Genomic DNA, 18,058 nt, shown 5'->3' on the forward strand with positions numbered 1-18,058 from the left:
ATATATGTATAACTCCATTGCACCACTTGACGTACAATGTATATGTTATACGTACACCTCCTATATGTTTTCTACGTGCATGCATATTTTTCGCGCACGAGTGCATAGTATGCGCTGCATACTTTTCGCGGCAGAAATGCATACTTCGTCCCATATGAAAGATACGGGTCCGAGTATCTCGCGTACAGGAACAACTGCAATCTATTTATCGCAATATCTTGACTAACATATCAAAGATGCACCAAGCAAGAAGACTCGAGAGGCGCTTCTAATAAAAGCGTGTGGACGCTGCTACGAGACTTTTACAGTATGTATAGAAATTTTTTCCCCCCACTTAATAACCAAGTGACTTCATATCTTCTCCCATCAGTTGCAATTTTTCTTGAAGAGCAATTGCAGTGACCTATACGTATGTATAATTCAGCACATCTTCTTGCTAAGTCACGCTATTTATGCAAAAGGCGTTCGATGTTGCTTTAGAATTTTCTGATGGTGCAAACATTTCAAATAATGTCTTTTTAAATGAAATCCATTGCATATTTATTAGGTGTGGAAATTAATTCTGAGCTTTTACATTCGCACATTTCTAACGTTAGTTTAAACAGAAATATGCCTCGGTATTTCGTGTTTATAACTAAATGTACTGTTTTGGAATACATAACCGAGGGAAGATTAATAATTATACAATTTTTCTTTATACATAAATGGCAAGTCTACTTTAGAAAGGCATTGCATTAACTTCTAGACCTAATAAATCAAACCAATAACGTACACCATAAATGATTTAATATCCATACCTAAAAAATGACATTGGCTCAATCAAATAATCTCAATGAAATAATAATATTTCTCCAATCGTAAATACCGACAGTGTCAAATATTGTTTAAAACGATCACTTCTAAGTGCTCTTGAAGATCACTCTCCTGGCCTATAACTATGTACATATAATTCAGTGAATCCTGTGATAAGTCGCGGTTGCGTATGCAAAATGCGTTCGATTGTTTCTCAAGTGTCGTCAGTTAGATTTTCCTGTGCGAAGGTTGGAAGCACTACCGTCGGCATCCGAGCCTGCGAACTGTACCCGGTTTGTTATTACACGCCAACACGGCGACTTGAATTTTCACTTATGCAGTATGACTTGCGTCTAGTAACACGCGAACGCTGCACCTTGATCCGCTAACTGTCGTCGACACGCGCTTATACAGTTTCTATTTTCGTACGTTTCACGAGCTGATCGAGTACGTAGACCGGCGCGCTATCGATCACGCCGCTTTCACGGTCACGTAATCGGCTTTAATAAGTGCGCGCTTCGAAAGATGGCAATCATCGAAAAACACTATGATTTCCCCGCTCGCGTGGATCGGAGTTAGAAGTAGAACGGATTCACTCGCCGTTGCACCCTGATTTCCTTTCGAGTAGTCTTCTTAATACGCGACCAATTTGCATGCACCCCCTGCTCGATTACGCTCGTACCTGTCTCGCCTAATTTTACCACGGGGCTCATTGGTGGCGCGCGAACCATCGCGTTCCGCTTACTTTACGAAAGATACTCACGTTCCGCTATCGCGTAAGCGACACTTGCACCGCCTGATGCATTTATCGCGGCTCTGGGTGGATTCTATTTTTGTTTCTAGCCGGGTCAAGAAATTTCAGGAAAGTCGTCAAGAAGGAAGTTACTCAGGTAGTGAGAATTAAAGAAATATCAGTACTCGCGACGAGAAGTTTTTGTTTTGTTTACAGAAGTTATTGTATAAGTATAAATGTAGTGGAGGAAACAAAACACGTGACGCGTTGGATTTTATTATATATAATTCGTCGGTAAATTACAAAATCTCAAAAGGAAAGAATTGCAAACATTTGATAACGTTTATGAATATTTCCTTTAAGAATTTGTCATTATCTAAAGGGGATTTAAATTTAATGTGATATCAAAATACCAAAAGCATTGCGAAAAAGTAATTACTATACTTTACCCGAGTAATAAATTCATTTAAAAATCCTATTCGAGGCTATTAATACTTCTGAATTGCTGCATGTTTAATCCAGCATTTGAAGTTTGCATCCGCGATTTGTACCTTTTTCCAGTGCTCTCGTTTTATTTGCACGTTTAATGTCTATGTGGTATAAGGAACCATAAAAGTTTCTAGCACCAAAGTAAACGTTTTATTACACTATTACTGGCGTAGATATTAAATGCTCCGGCCTTGAGGACAACTGATAGCGTGTATACGAATTACATTTAAACCAAGAGAGAATCATGCGAAAAAATGTTTGATGAACAGCGTGGCTTTTCTCCTTTTCCTTCTTTTTTTTTTTTTGTTACATCGTCACGTCTTAGTCGAGTCGCTTTAAAATACGATATTTAGTGTAAACATCAGGTTAGAGTTGTTCAATGACACGTGTACTACAAATACCTGTTTTTCAGACGTAATTGACTCGGATTTTGGCTTTTTTTTTTCTCCATGTTGCATTGCACTATTTTAAAAAAATTCGTACGTTAAGAATAATACGATGCTGCGTAATGAAAAAATTTTTTTCCTTTGCAATGTTCTACAACATTTATTTGTATACAAATATTTTAAACTTTGTCCAAATCCGACGGCATGAGCCATGCCCACCTAAAACGAGGTCAACGTCATTTTACTTTTCCACGTCTAACGTGCACTCCAAAAGTGCCGTTTTAAAGCTTATTATGTTTTTATCCACGGTAAAAAAAATTCATTTCGATCGAAGCCACGGTATCGTCGCAAAAAATTCGCAAAGATGCCCTTTGTTTTCTCGCCGTCAAGGTGGCGTAACCCCCTTAATGGCAGATTCACATTACCCGGCAGGCAATCGTGCGTCGATTATTCTTCAGTTGGTTTTGTATGAAGGTATTCACACTGTCTGTTACCGTTCGGCCAGGCGGTTCCTTTGAAGAACCCTTGTGAAACAAATCACAGTACGAATCGCATTAGTCAGGCTCAACAAAAATACGTATCTACGGTGACGCGAGACATCCTGAGGAAAACAACTGAATAACCGTCGCATCCAGGTCAGCAATCGCTGATTCGCTAAAGGACCCAAGGATCTGAATAGATTTTCTAGATACGATGTGTATTAACAACATTTCATTCGGTTGATATGTATTCATTGCGTCCAAACTTCGAGGACATTCTGTATACAGAAACCAAAACGTCATTTAGAGGCTAACGTTGAAGTAACCAATAGTTCTATAAAGCCTTTAAAGCGTTTACACTTTTTCTGTCAACTGATCTATCCGGCAAGTCAGAAACTACATTTATGTTTATATTCAGTACTTAGAAACTGTTAAAATGTTCTACTAATTTTACTGTCGTTCGTCTTTTATTCGGTACCGAAATTTGTCACCTAGACGAAGACATTAAAACTACGTCACCTGGATGACCAGCTGCTCGACTGTGAATGTGAATCAACCTTTACGTTACAAAGTCGTTCGTACACGACCGAGCAGAGGTTCTCGTGATTCTCGAGAACTGTTTGCTTCGGACACGCGAGCTCGCGCGGCTCTTTGATCCTCAAGGAGACGAAATCATCTTCCCAGGTCAAAAGAAATAAGAGACTGGCCCGTATATTACTTTGTCCAACCCTGTCGCAGAAACCGGATCTATCAGGTTCTCATTAACAAGCATTCGTTTGTAGGTTTGATTGTGTGTGTGCAAATAAGGCAGCAGGTGGACCATCGGTGTACATTGTTTCTATTTTTCGTATATTATATTATATGTGAGAGAGAAAGTATGGGTACTGATGATCAAAGAATGCCTTGCCTGGCCACGCAAAGCATTTGACTTTCAGACTGCGGAAATCTAGGCAAATCATCTGGCAGCTCATTTCGATTTCACATCTTTTTCTACTTTCTTGTAGGTTTTTTTTTTTTTTTTTTTAATGAGGATCTTTTATTTTTCAATGATAACTCCTCGAGTCCTCCACTTTTTCGGAGTAATTCTTTTACTTTTTTGAAGTTTTTATACCTACACCGAACCTTTAAAAGGGGCTCTAAGGGCCTGTTAATTTAATTGTACCGAACACGATAATCTGAATATATACGTAAGTATTAAAAATCAAAATCCTTAAATTCTCTTTGGATAGTCTTAATTTAGAACGTATAAATAAACTAATCACGAAAATTGTCTCGAAACTGGTAAAAAATAAAAGAGTAATCCCTTGGTGTAGCAGTGTGGTCAACGACATTAAAAAGTTGCCGACTCCTGATCGGCAGTCAATTCCTCCTGCCGGCGAAAATCGCCGAAGCGTTCGCACACTGACCCTGAACTGCTGTACGCGTCACACGCGACTAAGACGGTGCGTCTCGACGAAGAAGAAAGCAGAGGTTAGGCACTGCACTTAAAAGAGAGAAAGGAGAGGAGCCCGTCGCGTTGCGACGCCGACGCGCGACGTTTCGCGTGCGACGAGATCAGACCAGTAGCAGCTGAAGGAGCGGGGACGGTTGCAGAGCGAGATGGGAGGAGTGCACGGATGCATTATGCAGGGACGAGTTAATACGTGTTACTAAGACAGCATCTGCTCGATCAAGAATGAAAAAAAAAAAAGTGATAAACTAGTTTTACAACGTATACGCTTTTATCTGCGCTCAATCACAGGAAGCTTGTTTCGTGAAACTTTATACCGCTCGCAGTGCGAGGAACTATACACAGAAGTGAGTGACTTTCCATCGAATGCAGTTTCATATAAGCTTTGCTTGTTAAGCTACATCATCTCTACGTATCTTATCTTAGCACGCTGATATGTACCTTGTTACCGTAAGCAATTATTCCGTGTTTCAGGTGGAATAAATGCCTTTCAATTTCTATATAGTTTGTACACGCTACAGTATCATTATGTAGTCATGTTGATATAAAATAAGAAAGATACAAGTATTTAGTTGGATTAGTACCTGTCGCGGTTACACGTGTACGCGCCACCGCTTTAAAAGTGCATCATTAGGCCTCCGTATTTGACACTTCATACAAAATGCTAAAAATTGAATGACTCAAATTATCGTCAAAGATAAGGAAAATCAAAGGTTAGAACATTTCCATTCTTCTCACACGTTCCGTTTTTAATAAGCGATTATGGTTTTAAACGCATCTCAGAATTGGTGCAACTTACGGAAATGATTTTTAATGGACAAAGATATGTAGATAGATGGCCAAGGGGCAATTACGGAAAAATTGTGGAATTGAAGTATAGCGGCAAGGAGCGAACTGGTCGAGAATTGGCAATATTCGTTGCGGAGTTGCATAACCGCGAACCCACGATCGAACGGAGAGGGGATCGACACACAGACAAGATAAAATGCACTTACAACGCATCGAAAAAGAACGCGAGGTGATATGTGCGTTTGCACTGATATCTAGCAATGGGTTCAATCCATTCTCGCGCGTGCTGATCAACTTAACGACTATAGTTGGGCGAATTTGATGTTTGAGAAAGTTTTACTCGGTTTTGGCTTCTGGTATCAAAAGAACATTTGAGGAGGAATTTTAAATTTGGGATACTTCTCCAGTAGCCATATTCTCCTGATACTTTGATGGAATTTCAAACTTTCCAATGCGTTTATGTATTATATACAAATCTTAGCATATTTTAAACTTTTTTATCACGTTTAAGTTTCTGTCGATCGTAATACAGTTTCCCATTCTACGAGATGGAAAGTAATCGTATGAATTTAAGACTTCCAAAGACTCGATTATTTATTATTATTTTTAATTCTGCGAAGGTGTCCAGTGTCTACTGGAATGATCACAGTGGTCTGGAGTGGTCACATTATCTATTGCACATCGTTTCCATTTCTGCGGAATCGTTCTACGTGGCGTCCGCGACGTTTATTCCCCACCCGCCATGTTCTTCCGCGTGCACAACGTGAATGTGTGTTGGTGGTTGCACGTAAGAGGCGCCAGTTAGTTTTCCTTGACATTAGCCGCTACAATGTACATACATAACAGATGTTTATCTTGAACGCGTTCGCAACCGCCCGCGAGTATTCGCTCGCATATTAATTCGACAAAAGTTACATCGTTTACGTCGGATTCGAGGCTTTAGATGCCTTACCTGGTGCATTTGTCGACACACCTATCTATTACATTCACCATCATGGAGCTCAAGTTATAATGGAATTTTAGGACGTCATTGGAAAGAAAAAGTAATCAATAATTGCTTCTTTTAAATGAAAGAATATAATTTTAAGTTGTAAGCCTAAAAATAATAAGGATCGAAACATTCTAAAGACGTTGTTTTTACGTTACTGCTCTATTCAATATTGATATAAACATATTAGCAGAACATGTTTAGATAGCTATGTTAATACTGTGATGTTTTAAAATATTTCCTTGAATTAGTTCAAGTTACTGTATCGCTATCTTATAACATTAATACAGAACACTGACCGCGATAATTCATCGTTCATTTAGTTTTCATAATAGCCTAATTAATAATACAGTTTCTTGTTATGGTAAGTGTTTCTGATAATTGAAATAACGCGTAGCTGTACCGAGCCTGCGGTATTTCGGAAATGGTTTCTTATCATTTGCGCTTCTGAGAATGAATTGCTTTCTCAGGTGGTATATAACTATGTATGTAGTTTTGCGTGCGGAGATGCAGTTAGCGTGATAAAAGGAGATTAAGCTAAAATAAAAACACCCAGGTTAAGTTTCCCTCGAAGTCGGTTGTTACAGTGTAGTAATCGCAAGTCAACTTTGTGTTTTCTTGATACAAATTATAGCGTTGATAACTTGCAAACAGTGTGTTGAAGGTTAGTTCAGTTTTAATAAATAAAATGATATCTGCTTCCTGTTCGTGTTTTCCATTTTCGGATCATTTTCGTTCCTGTAATTAGCACAGGAAGGTGTAACGTTCACCCTCTGCTTCGCCGACTCGGTACACTCAAATACTGGTATGTTGCTCTTATTTGGCCAGACATGAAAAAAAGAATCAATGATCGTAATCATTAGCCGTGAGAGTAATTAAGCAAGCTATCATGATCGCATTTAATTAAATTATTCCTCGTTCATTATACGTTGTTTTATCGCTACGTGTGTCGTGACGGCATTTAGTAGATTTTCATCGTAATTATAATTACATTTTGGATTTCTTCGTTTCGATAGTAGAAGTACAAGCGACAAAGTTTTAGAAAAATATCTGTAATTTATTTTCGTTGTTTATGTCTCGTCTCTGTTCCCAGTATCCTTTCGTCATAACGATTCAGTTCTCTAGTTACTTTCATAAATTACGGTTTCATTATTATATTAATCGAATTAGTTTTTCATGGATGTCCCTTTGATCTTCGATGGATTAAACCGCTTCGCGAGAAGCCGAGCTAATTAATCGATAGTATGCTTCCTTATAGCTTCATCCAGTCGTCTCCAACCGCATCCTTTTCAAAGCCCTGTAACTTTACGTGCGCGTTATCCACCTTCCGGTCTAGAACAATGTACGATGCATTAAGAAATAATTATTGCTACTACTGTATCACACCATACTTACTGATAATGATCTACTCTCGTCCACCGAGTATCAAATTAATTTCGAGAGCCGCACGAAAGACAGGGTATGCTTTCCTTGGCGCGGTACGCCTGCAGTGATTGATGGGCGAAGTAATGGATACGGTGCAGGAAGTCAATAACCACAGAGGCAGTGGCTAATTACTTCTTCACCTCTTTCGTTAATTTGCCGTTTTTTCGTTACTTACAAAGAGTAGTTTTTTCCCGAGCATTTCTTATGAACTTGTATATATTTTCAAACACGTAGTACTTTCTGTGCACTTCCCTAATTTGCGAATATTTACATTTTCGCGATGCATTTATATACTATGACGATAACCAAAGTTATTCCTTACCGAAGATAACGAATTCCTGGTATTAAAATTCTGGTCTCTTTCGGATAACCCTCGACAATATATAACGTAGTTTATAATAATATATTTTATTCTATATTCTTTATCCTTATAAGTATAAAATTGTACGTATCCCTTGTTTAGCTGCAACTACTGTAATGCAATGCTCTAATCGTGCTTCTCGAAGGCGAAGCGTTCTCGGTTTCGTTCCCCATGGTTCCGAGTACAGAATCGTCGAGTTCGCGGGAAGAAAAGGGAAATAAACGTGCAACAGGAAAGGAAGGGCGAGCCGAGGGAGAGCTTAATCGCCCAGAGGGCATAAAATGGTAAACGGGCCTTTGCACGCGAGAGACATAACAGCAGGCGAGCCGATTTATATGCGCTCCTTAGCTCGTGCACGCACTTTACGATATGTAAAACCATCGGGGCCGGCATTGTGCGACCGTCGTAAAAACGGCCGTTCGAACCGTCTCAACTTTGAAAGACTTTCGAATAATATTACAAGTTTTGCGTCGTTCTTGCTCTAACGCGCTCATCTCGAGACGTTTACGTCTTCTGCGAACCCTGGGAAGGGTTGCTTAGCGTGACGCGACCGGCCACTGTTTCCTAAGGGTCTACCCTCTCCTTTCGCAAGGATTTTTTTCGTTCCCTCAGGATTTTTCATCTTTTCAGGGTTATCCTTTCCGCTTTGACCGTTTACTGAAGAACCGCTTTCAAGGAATCCTACTTAATTATATCGCGATTTAAGTTTCAAAAATAAAATGTACCCTTTTAAAATGGTAAAATAATGATCTTCAAGAAAATCTTGCTATCTTTATTTTTAAAGGTTTGAGTATATACTTCTTAAATACTTTTTGAGAATGACCCTATAATAAACTACTTATTCGAAGAACATTATTCTACCTACACTTCAAACACATTGAATACCACGGAAACTATTGACGTCGGTTTCAACCAGCAAACATCTTACGCGCGAATTCGATTTGAATATAACAGATGTTCGGTGTCACACGTGTCTGTGTCGCCGACATAAATTATGATACCTGCCAATTCGTTCGGCTCGTCTGGAGCAGCAGGAATTTTTCTCCTGTCAGTGTTCCATTCGAATGCATTGTTTTAAGCGCGTTACGTGTCGACGTGGTGTTAAGCGGATGCGTGAATTATTACCGTCACTTCGAAACAGGTGAAAAGGGATTAAATGTGAAGCTTGCATGCCTATTGTCCGACGATCGACCGATAATTAATTTAACGGCTAGATGTATCGTGACTAATCGTTCAAGGTTGACCTTGCAGACCTCGGAGTTATTCCTCGGAATTATTCGTTATTTAGTTAGTCCTTTGACGACGTGAATAAGTGCCGAAACTTAACGAGGCAAATTATAAAATAATCGACAAAATATGCAAAAAGAGTGCAGGCTACTCAGTTCCTCTTTCGATTTCCCCTGTTTCGATTAACGCGTTCTTGACGACGGTAAAAGGGTGGTAATATCGCGAAACGCGCTCGAAAATAGGATCTCGCAGCTGCACTTGCGTTCGCCGTGATTCGGTGTAATTGCCATAACTTCCGGCCCCACTAATAATCGCGTGGCGTCATTTACACGATTTGTCACGGAGCAACGACGCGGCTCTAAATATAAAGTATCGACAAGCAATGGAAGCAATTTTCCCTTCGTTCGACTCCTTCGACTCACCTCGTTGTTTATCAGGCTTACTGGTTGTCGTCACGTACGCTGGCTTCGGAAAGCTGCGTGGATCACGCGTCGACGATGAACAAACGACGAAGGTCGCTTTCGAGAATTACTTGGTGTCACTCTCACTGCGAGTACATTTTCCGAAAATAAATCGAAACTCTAGTGTCTGGTCTAGCGATTTCTTTGCTTGTACTTTGACTTCAGGAGCATATTCTGTATGGTTAATTCCAGTGACAGTTACAAACTTTAGTAATTATACATGTTTATGTATTAAATCTAAATCAAAGTCATTATAATCCTGGCATTCCATATGTAACAAGTACAAATAAGGCGCGCTTTAAACGAAGACGAAATCCCCGAAAAAGTCTCAGGCGAACTTGAACGTAGCACCTGCATTGATGTTACCAGCGGCGTTATTGACCAGCTGCTGGCCACGTCAAACGGAAATAGGTTCATGCACGTACCTACGTACAGCCGCGCCTAACGTGTCATTATTCGTAACACGGAGGGCTACAGCGAGAAACGTTCAGATAAATAAATACCGTGTCGCGCGACAAAATGAACATAGACCACACCCCGGTTGTCACCCCCGAGCACGCCCACCGATTACAAATCCCTCGTCTATTGGCGGGCGCAGTCTACTTTCTCACAAACGTGTATTTAGCCGAATAGCACATTACCGAACGATGCAAAAAACATCGAACACATGTTTCTTTACATTTTCAGAAAAAAAAAAAAAAAATGAAGTGTTCTGCGCATTTTAGCGAGCTACTTGCTGTATTCCACGGTTTCACTCGCATGGAATACTATTTATTTTATGTCGTTCGCATTCGACCGCGTGTTCCTTCGTGAATCAGTAATTTACTATCTTTTATTTTCCGTAACTCGGATGTTTCAATCGATATTTTCGATAGCTGTGGCTCGCGGTTTCACTCGTGTGAATTGCAAGTCCCCTTGACCCCCTTAGTGGTTGAATTTCGAAATATCCTTCCTTATTCCTTGTACACGTCATAAAGGAAACCTTTGTGCAAAATTTCAGCTTTCCAGGTTCAAGGGTTTAGTCTTTCAATTTTGAGAAAATTGGTCTTGAATCTCCTTGGACCACGTGAACGATTTGATCAGCGTGTCTGACCATGACTCGCCATTTCTACTTATGTCGCTAATTTATGTTGCTTCTGTTATGTTAGTGTACATTTCGATTAGTTGTAATCATTTAAAGAATTGCAGTTTGCATAGGAGAGGTATGGTACATTAGACAATGCCAGAATTAGTAGAACTGGCCAGTCGTGGTCAGACATGGTTAGCCGAACCTTTCGATTTATTTGTACGAAAACGAAGCTTCCTATGAAAAAATTTCATTCTTCATTTTCGATCCGTTTTCGAGTAAAGAATCATCCCCTGTTGATGACGTTATATTTAAGACTAACTGTGCCTTGTATACATCGTAAAGGAAACCTCTGTGTAAAATTTCAGTTTTCTAGGTTCAAGGGTTTAGCCATTCTTATATATATACATCTATATATAGATATATAAATAACAACGGGACGATTTAACCGTGTTATCTGTTTTACGTAAGGTTCAAGGCGAAACGCTTTGAATTTGCCTGGCAGTGAACGGGGTAACCTCATATTTGAAACAAAAATTTACCGCGTACATAGCGCAGACCTTGCTCCGTCCAACTGTCACCTTTTCGCCGTAATGGGGCATTTTTTGGAGTAGGAGGTAATTCGACAATGATGACGACGTCAACGCGAGTGTGCGAAACGTTTTTGCATCCATAGAAGCCAGCATGGTATTGCATAGGAATACAATTGCTTTCAGCATGGTGCCAGAAGACATCATCATGCTTGAAATTATTTTTTGTTGCTGCCAAGAAGTTAAGTGACTGCGAACAGCTCTTATAGGCGCTCGGCCGATCTGTCGACTGGACGCGATAAATGTCTGCGTATTCAGCGTGTAAGTACACAGGGTGTCCGGTGAGGTTCAACAGAGCTTGCCTACGCATTCGGCAAGACATTATGAACAAAAAATGTCATACTCATTGCACCTTTACTTCGTTTTGTTAGGAAATAACATTTTATTTAAATGAATACCGAGAATCAGAGAATTTTGATTGAATTGAACATATTCCTTTTTGTATGAAGTTTATTCCAAGGAAACTGTGTTTTATTCTAACCGGAATTCTTACCTGCTTCAATAAAAGAATCTCTACCAGTGTCTCACGTATTGATAGTTGCAATGTAATATACATAAATGTAATATACAAAGATACCGTAACCTCCTTGTGCAAGTACCTACCGTAGCGAGCAGGTCTCTCTGATCGTCTGAAAATATTTCGAACAGTCAGAATATAATTATTATCGGAACAAAATCGCGCCGCGCGACGTGTAATCAGAGGCCCCGCGGTGGAATTATGATTCCTCCTTGTGACACTCAATCACAAACGCGACGGGGACACGATAATTCCTCATCGCGATGCAGATTACGAATTTATCGTGCGCCTTGGCAAGTGTACGTCTCGAATCAAATTACCAAACGATGCACGCGAATGTCGCCACACCGGGAGTAAGTGATTGGCGAAGGCCCTCGCGAAAACGAGAATCAACCGACCGACGGCTCTGCATGCGAAGCCACACCATTAAATGTAATTTACGAGTGGCGCAGCGTTTTTACGTCCGGCTTTCGACTCGGGGCCCGCTCCGTTGGATTCATCTGCCCAATTTGAACCACGAACAAATCATTCACCATCGCCCGATACCGAGGGACATAATCGAGAACCCTTTGTTCCACCAGCCTTTCTTCTGATGTACCGTCCATTTTGTTCCCATCTGGGATCTTTGGTCTTTTTCTTCTTCGATCGCACGATGAAAGTGGAGCTGGTAATCGGAACCCACATGAAAATTTAAATGAAAGTAAATGTACGAAGGCCATTCAAGTATAAACCGGAATTTTTGTACACAACTTCATTGGTGATAGATACAAATACGTATGGAGTGCGTTATTTTTTTGCGTACTTTCCTTCAATAAAATACATTTTCTTCATCTGATAGGAAGCTGTTGGGTTCTGTGGTTGCTCTTGGGGGAGGAAGATAATGATTATTTGGGGATAAGGTAGGTTATGTTCTTCAGAATATATCGACGAAAGTCTCGTAATCAGGGTTCGGGATCTCTCATTAAATGTTTTTGTTCGTTTATATGGGACTTCGGGTATTAAATGATCATTAAAACAGTTCGTTAAAAATGTATGGGTGGTTATTGATTGCCATATGATTGCGAGTCCTTTTGCTTCAATTGATTTTCTTGGCGTTATTTATCGTTAGTATCGCTGCATCACGAAAGTTTATTACAACCCTTAACGCGAAACAAAAAATACTAGAAACCGTTCGAGAGTGCTTGTATATGTGACACTGGTATTTCGGTTCTTGTAGCAGGACTTTGTAAGACGCTCTATCAAAACACGAACTAATACTATGTAGAAATTTAATAAATATTTGAAAGTACAGCCTCCTTAGGAATTTCGAAATTTGAAGTTCTTAAAAACAATAATAGGAGGTTGGATATATGGATTATTATTAATTTCTCGTTAGAATTTTTTAAATAGTTGTACAAAATCTTATCTAAATAGTTGAGATTAACGTAAAGGTGAATGATTCTCTTCAGGTATAACCTTCTATACAATGCTAAGCGAGATAATTTTAATATAACTTATTATTTACTAGAAGAAGAAGAAAAATGAATGAAAACGACTATGAAAATGTATTAGATGTACAAACAAATGCAACCTACATGTATTCTCTCTCTCTCTCTCTCTCTCTCTCTCTCTCTCTCTCTCTCTCTCTCGATTTTAATACATAACTGTCAAAGAGAAGGATCAAGGTGATCATTCAAAGCATTCCCCGCTTTCTCCTCCTGCGAGAAACACAAGATAAGGCTTAATTACGTTCGCATTTGTCAAACCGCTAACCCTGAGGAGGCTGCCTATGGATATATTTTCGTCTACATGAGTTATCGAACGATCAGGATCGTGCCTTCTCACAACGAATAATTACAGAGTGCTGTCAGAGTATTTTATGTTCCACCTGCAATTTGAAGATATCAAATTCATCGAATGAGATGTCAGGCCCGTTACGTTCTTCGAACATGAAAATGCCAAAATAAAATAAATCACTCTTGTTTCAGTTTAATTGGCAAAAATGCATCGTGAAAGACGAAACATAATGCTGTCGGTATTCATAATTATACATCGATTGACTGATTATTAACAATGCATGGATCTGGATTAACTTGGTAACATTATTGGACACGTTCTATAAAATTTACCTAAGTCTTATTTTGAAAATTGAATCTGTGTATTTTCTGTGATATATCTTCAGCTACCCAATTACAGTTAAACACTGAATTATTCTGCATTTGAAATTGTGTGTAATGAATAGTAGTATCAATATTCACAATTTTGAAAATCGATGGATTCAGAATAAGTGTTAAGGTTTCGGAAAAAGTTTGAAACATACGAAGCTTTCCAGTCTGGAATGCGGCACATTGGCCTATATACTAAATCATTTTTAACGCTTATTTATGATTATCATAATTCATCCATTATTTATGGCTAATTAGCGGATGAAAGTTGTGCAGCGATTTGCAAAGAAAAAATAAAGATCATCGTAAATGTCATAGCTAACGTTTTTATTTTCTTTCTGGAACGATGAGTTTTGCAAGTGGTAAGCGTGGAGTATTATCAGACGGAACTCAAACTGTACAACTAATTACTATTTTTCTTAATATTGAAGCGAAAATTACAGAACAACGAACAATAAACAAGGTTAAAAAATTGCAATTATTTTTAAAAAAATAACTGTGACAAGTTCGAAATGTGTTTTATATAATATGAAATATTTTAAAGACTTTAAGTAACAAGAATATCCGCTTAACGGAGTTTACAAAAACTCTGTTTGAGAAAGTCTCAATTATGTCACTTGAAAATTTGTAATGATTAAATTGATAACTCTCGTGTTCTCAAACAAAATTAGAAACTGTTCCTTTAGTTGGTTTTCTACATTCACATGATAAAATTGTTAATCAATGCTGGAAAGCTTAACGTGACAATCGATGAAGCTAGCAATTATAAGTCGTACCGATAATAAGACCTAACGACACTTTTCAACTAGGTCACCAATGCTTATAACATTCATTATCATAGGTGCTATATCAGAGTCAACAGGAAATTACGTTTACATAAATTTAACCTTCTGCGTTTCTCCGTATATACTCTCTGTTCATAAAAATGTAATTAAAACGTAAATAAAAATAAACCCATTCAGTCTTCGGCTATTTTATAAACTGTCTCGGCACATTGTGTAGTCAAACCGTGACGTTTGACTTCTGCAATTAGAATATTATTTAGACGGCTCGTAAATAAAGATGCTAATTTAACAAACAAGAATATAAATGTTTTTCTTAATGTTTATTCATGCGACTATGATGTAGACTAGAATGATTGGAAAATAATGTCAATTGGAGGGTTAGTATTTTTTGTCCTGTTAGAAAATCTTGAATGTAATGTTTATTTATTAACCAATATTGTTTATTCTAGGACACACGATAGCCAGATTAAAAAAAAAAAACGTTAAGAAAAAAATTGTTCTCTTTTCGCTTCAGGTAAATGGGTCGCGAGATATCGTGGAGAATTTACAAATTTTGTACTTCGTCAATTTTATCAACGCCATTTATCGTGTTAATTAACCAAGTAGCCAAGGTAATATACAAGCTTTCAGTCGAAAAAATACGCTTTTCGTAGATTTTTTGAACCAGAATCAGTGAAATGGAGCAGCCTTCATCATACGTGTCGTTATTAAAACAACAAATTAGAGTCTCCGTTTGCGGCAGCAATTTCGAGCAATCCCGACACAAACAGTAGCCGACAAGTGTCTGGCCATAAGCGTCGAAAACTGACAGGATGCACCGCTAACCACAAGTTCGCGTCGGTCGCATGTTGTAGCATGTTATATCTACAATATACTTACAAATTGGTCGTTTCTGCAATAGCTATTCTTCAACAATCGAAAAAATGTCTCAATGAAAAAATTTCTCGGGTTTGAATGCGAATAAGACGCGAGGAAGAATTGTGTCGAGAATTGCGTGCGAGTGGTCCAAGCGAGTCTCCGTTATGCAGAAAGAAGGAAAGAATAGAGTATTGCGGTGAGCGTTAACCATAATAGTCGACCAAAAAATGTCTTATTTATTTTCTTCGTTATTCAAATGTCAGAAAGTCTCGATAATATCCTATTCATTGTATGGGGTAATATGAACATTCTTGTGTGCTACCAATACTCCAACATCTGGATATGTTCGACCATATACTCAACATACTCAACCATTTTGTAAGTACGATGTAGCTTCGCGATAGTTGAATTTAAATAAAAATGTCCAATAACGAAGCATTGTCCGTTGGTAAATGTATCTAGTTGTTCCGCAGCAGTAGTTGTTGCCAAGGGGTGAAATAAATTTTATTTATACACTCTGTATGCACACAAACGTTTCTCCGACGATTTCAAAAGTTTACGGTAGCCAGAAGGAGAATGAGAATCGAAGTGTGCCAAAGTCCAGAGAACGACAGTTCGAGTGTCCATAATACGTCATTGCTATTTTAGTTATTTTTGCGACCTAGTGTCTTGGATTGAAGTCCAATTGTTGAATGTTTTTTAGTGTCCAATCATATTACCTGAGATATCTCTAACAAGAGAGGATAGAGGTCAGTGATAGTTGCAGATGGAGGAGGATACCAACTGGAGGAGTATACCGTTCTCAGAAGCCTTTGGTCCGTTAAACCTACCTCGTTTCGCGATAGTACATACTACCCTAACTGCGAGTTTGATCACACATTTTGTGAATGAAGGAACCAGGAATATAATTTTCAGCTACCAGCGAGCCTCGAGCAACCCACAAGTGTAGCGTCCATTCATTAACTCGCCTAATGTGGGAGTGGCAACAATTAAAATAAACGGCGCCAATTAGGCTACGGGAGCACACGAAACCCAGGGAATTGGCATCCTTCAAGGTCTTCCGTTTATATGTACGCTCTTGTGAAAACCACGCCTCGAGGGGTCGGCCATGTTGATGCGTCAATTGGCGAATTCCTATTGGCTATGACCCACGGGAATTCTGGGTGCACCGTTCTCGGAATCCCCCTTCTGGATAATGCTCGACCTCGTGGTTGAATCCCTATTGTGTCGGGGATCATAGCTAGGGTTGTTAATAATCCCGAGGTCGATGAATTGTTCCCGCCTTCCAACCCTTTGGCAGGCTCTTCGGAACATTTGGCCATTGGGTCGGTGGACGTGGATAGAAACAAAAATATTATTATTACTTGGGTATTATTCATAGGTCCGAAGAATGATATTCTAAAAATTTAGTTGATTTAACAATTATTTATATAAGCTTTTGTCATTTTGTCATTTTATTAATATTACTATTATTATAATATATATTGTATCATAGATTGCGTTATGTATTTCTAATTCTAGATTAAATATACATACATTATAATATATATTGTACAAATATGTATTTTTACGTGTGAACGTTATTTATGCATGAATATATTTTTGTATGTCACAATATTTATACGATAATTTCGTACAGACACTCCTCTGTTAATAGACCAATGTTACGTGTAACATAAATTTAGTCACGCCCACTTACTATAAATTACAACAATCTATTCAATTTATTGTAAATTAACATTCGAGTAATAACCTGCAATTCAGATTGCAATGTTTCTTAAATTCATTTCCTGTTACTTGAAATTTCAATTTGTTCTCAACTTTTTGTTACAGCCAATAACGACATTCGCACGATGCACTTCTGGAAAGCGCTCAGAATGGTCCAAAGCAGTAGTCGGACGTACAATTGCTGCTCGGCATACCCTCCTTCTACAGGGGCGCCAACATACGAGGGCCAAGTGCCCTGCATAGGGGGTGCGCCACCGCCCGGTGCTGTCCACCTCAGGCCACTTCAACATCCCCTAAATTCTCATTTACCGACCACTAGAGTGTCGTCAAATCCTAACAGCCCTCCAGAACATTCTACTACGTAGCCTCGGTGAGTCACATTCTGTCCGTTTCGTCTATTTAGGTATATTTTATCCCTTTCCACCTGGTTACAAAATGTCCGATCAGGAATCGCGTTATATTAAATAGTCCAACTTTGGAAACGTGCCTTTACATTTTATTCAAATCGCATTTCACGATCGTACGGGTGGTGCCCCTCATCAGAATCATAAGAACTCGGGAGACGGTTCGGAAACTAAGCGAACGCGAGTCTCGAGGGAAAAAAACGGCCGAAGGATTAGTTTTCGTTTAAGGACATAAAGTTTTCTCCTACTCCCTTCCTTTTGAAGCTCTTCCTCAGTCTGGAACGTTCGAAGTTGGGGTCGTAATCGCAAATCCGGCGCACATAAAACAGATTCTAACCTATAAAATGCCCTTCCTTTCAAGAGCCAGCCAGACCGTATCGCTTAGA

General features: G+C 39.0%; 1 long non-coding RNA gene across 1 annotated transcript in view; it reads left to right on the forward strand.

Moving 5' to 3' along the window:
• Positions 1–17,514, forward strand: part of LOC128893937 (uncharacterized) — a 37,283-nt gene extending 19,769 nt beyond the window's left edge. The window contains exon 3 of the long non-coding RNA XR_008461427.1: positions 17,374–17,514. This is a non-coding gene — a long non-coding RNA (uncharacterized LOC128893937). The remainder of the gene's footprint in view (positions 1–17,373) is intronic.
• The last annotated feature ends 544 nt before the right edge of the window (positions 17,515–18,058 follow it).

The sequence above is a fragment of the Hylaeus anthracinus genome, unplaced genomic scaffold (assembly GCF_026225885.1).
Source record: "Hylaeus anthracinus isolate JK02 unplaced genomic scaffold, UHH_iyHylAnth1.0_haploid 3, whole genome shotgun sequence".
NCBI classification, from domain to species: Eukaryota; Metazoa; Arthropoda; class Insecta; order Hymenoptera; family Colletidae; genus Hylaeus; species Hylaeus anthracinus.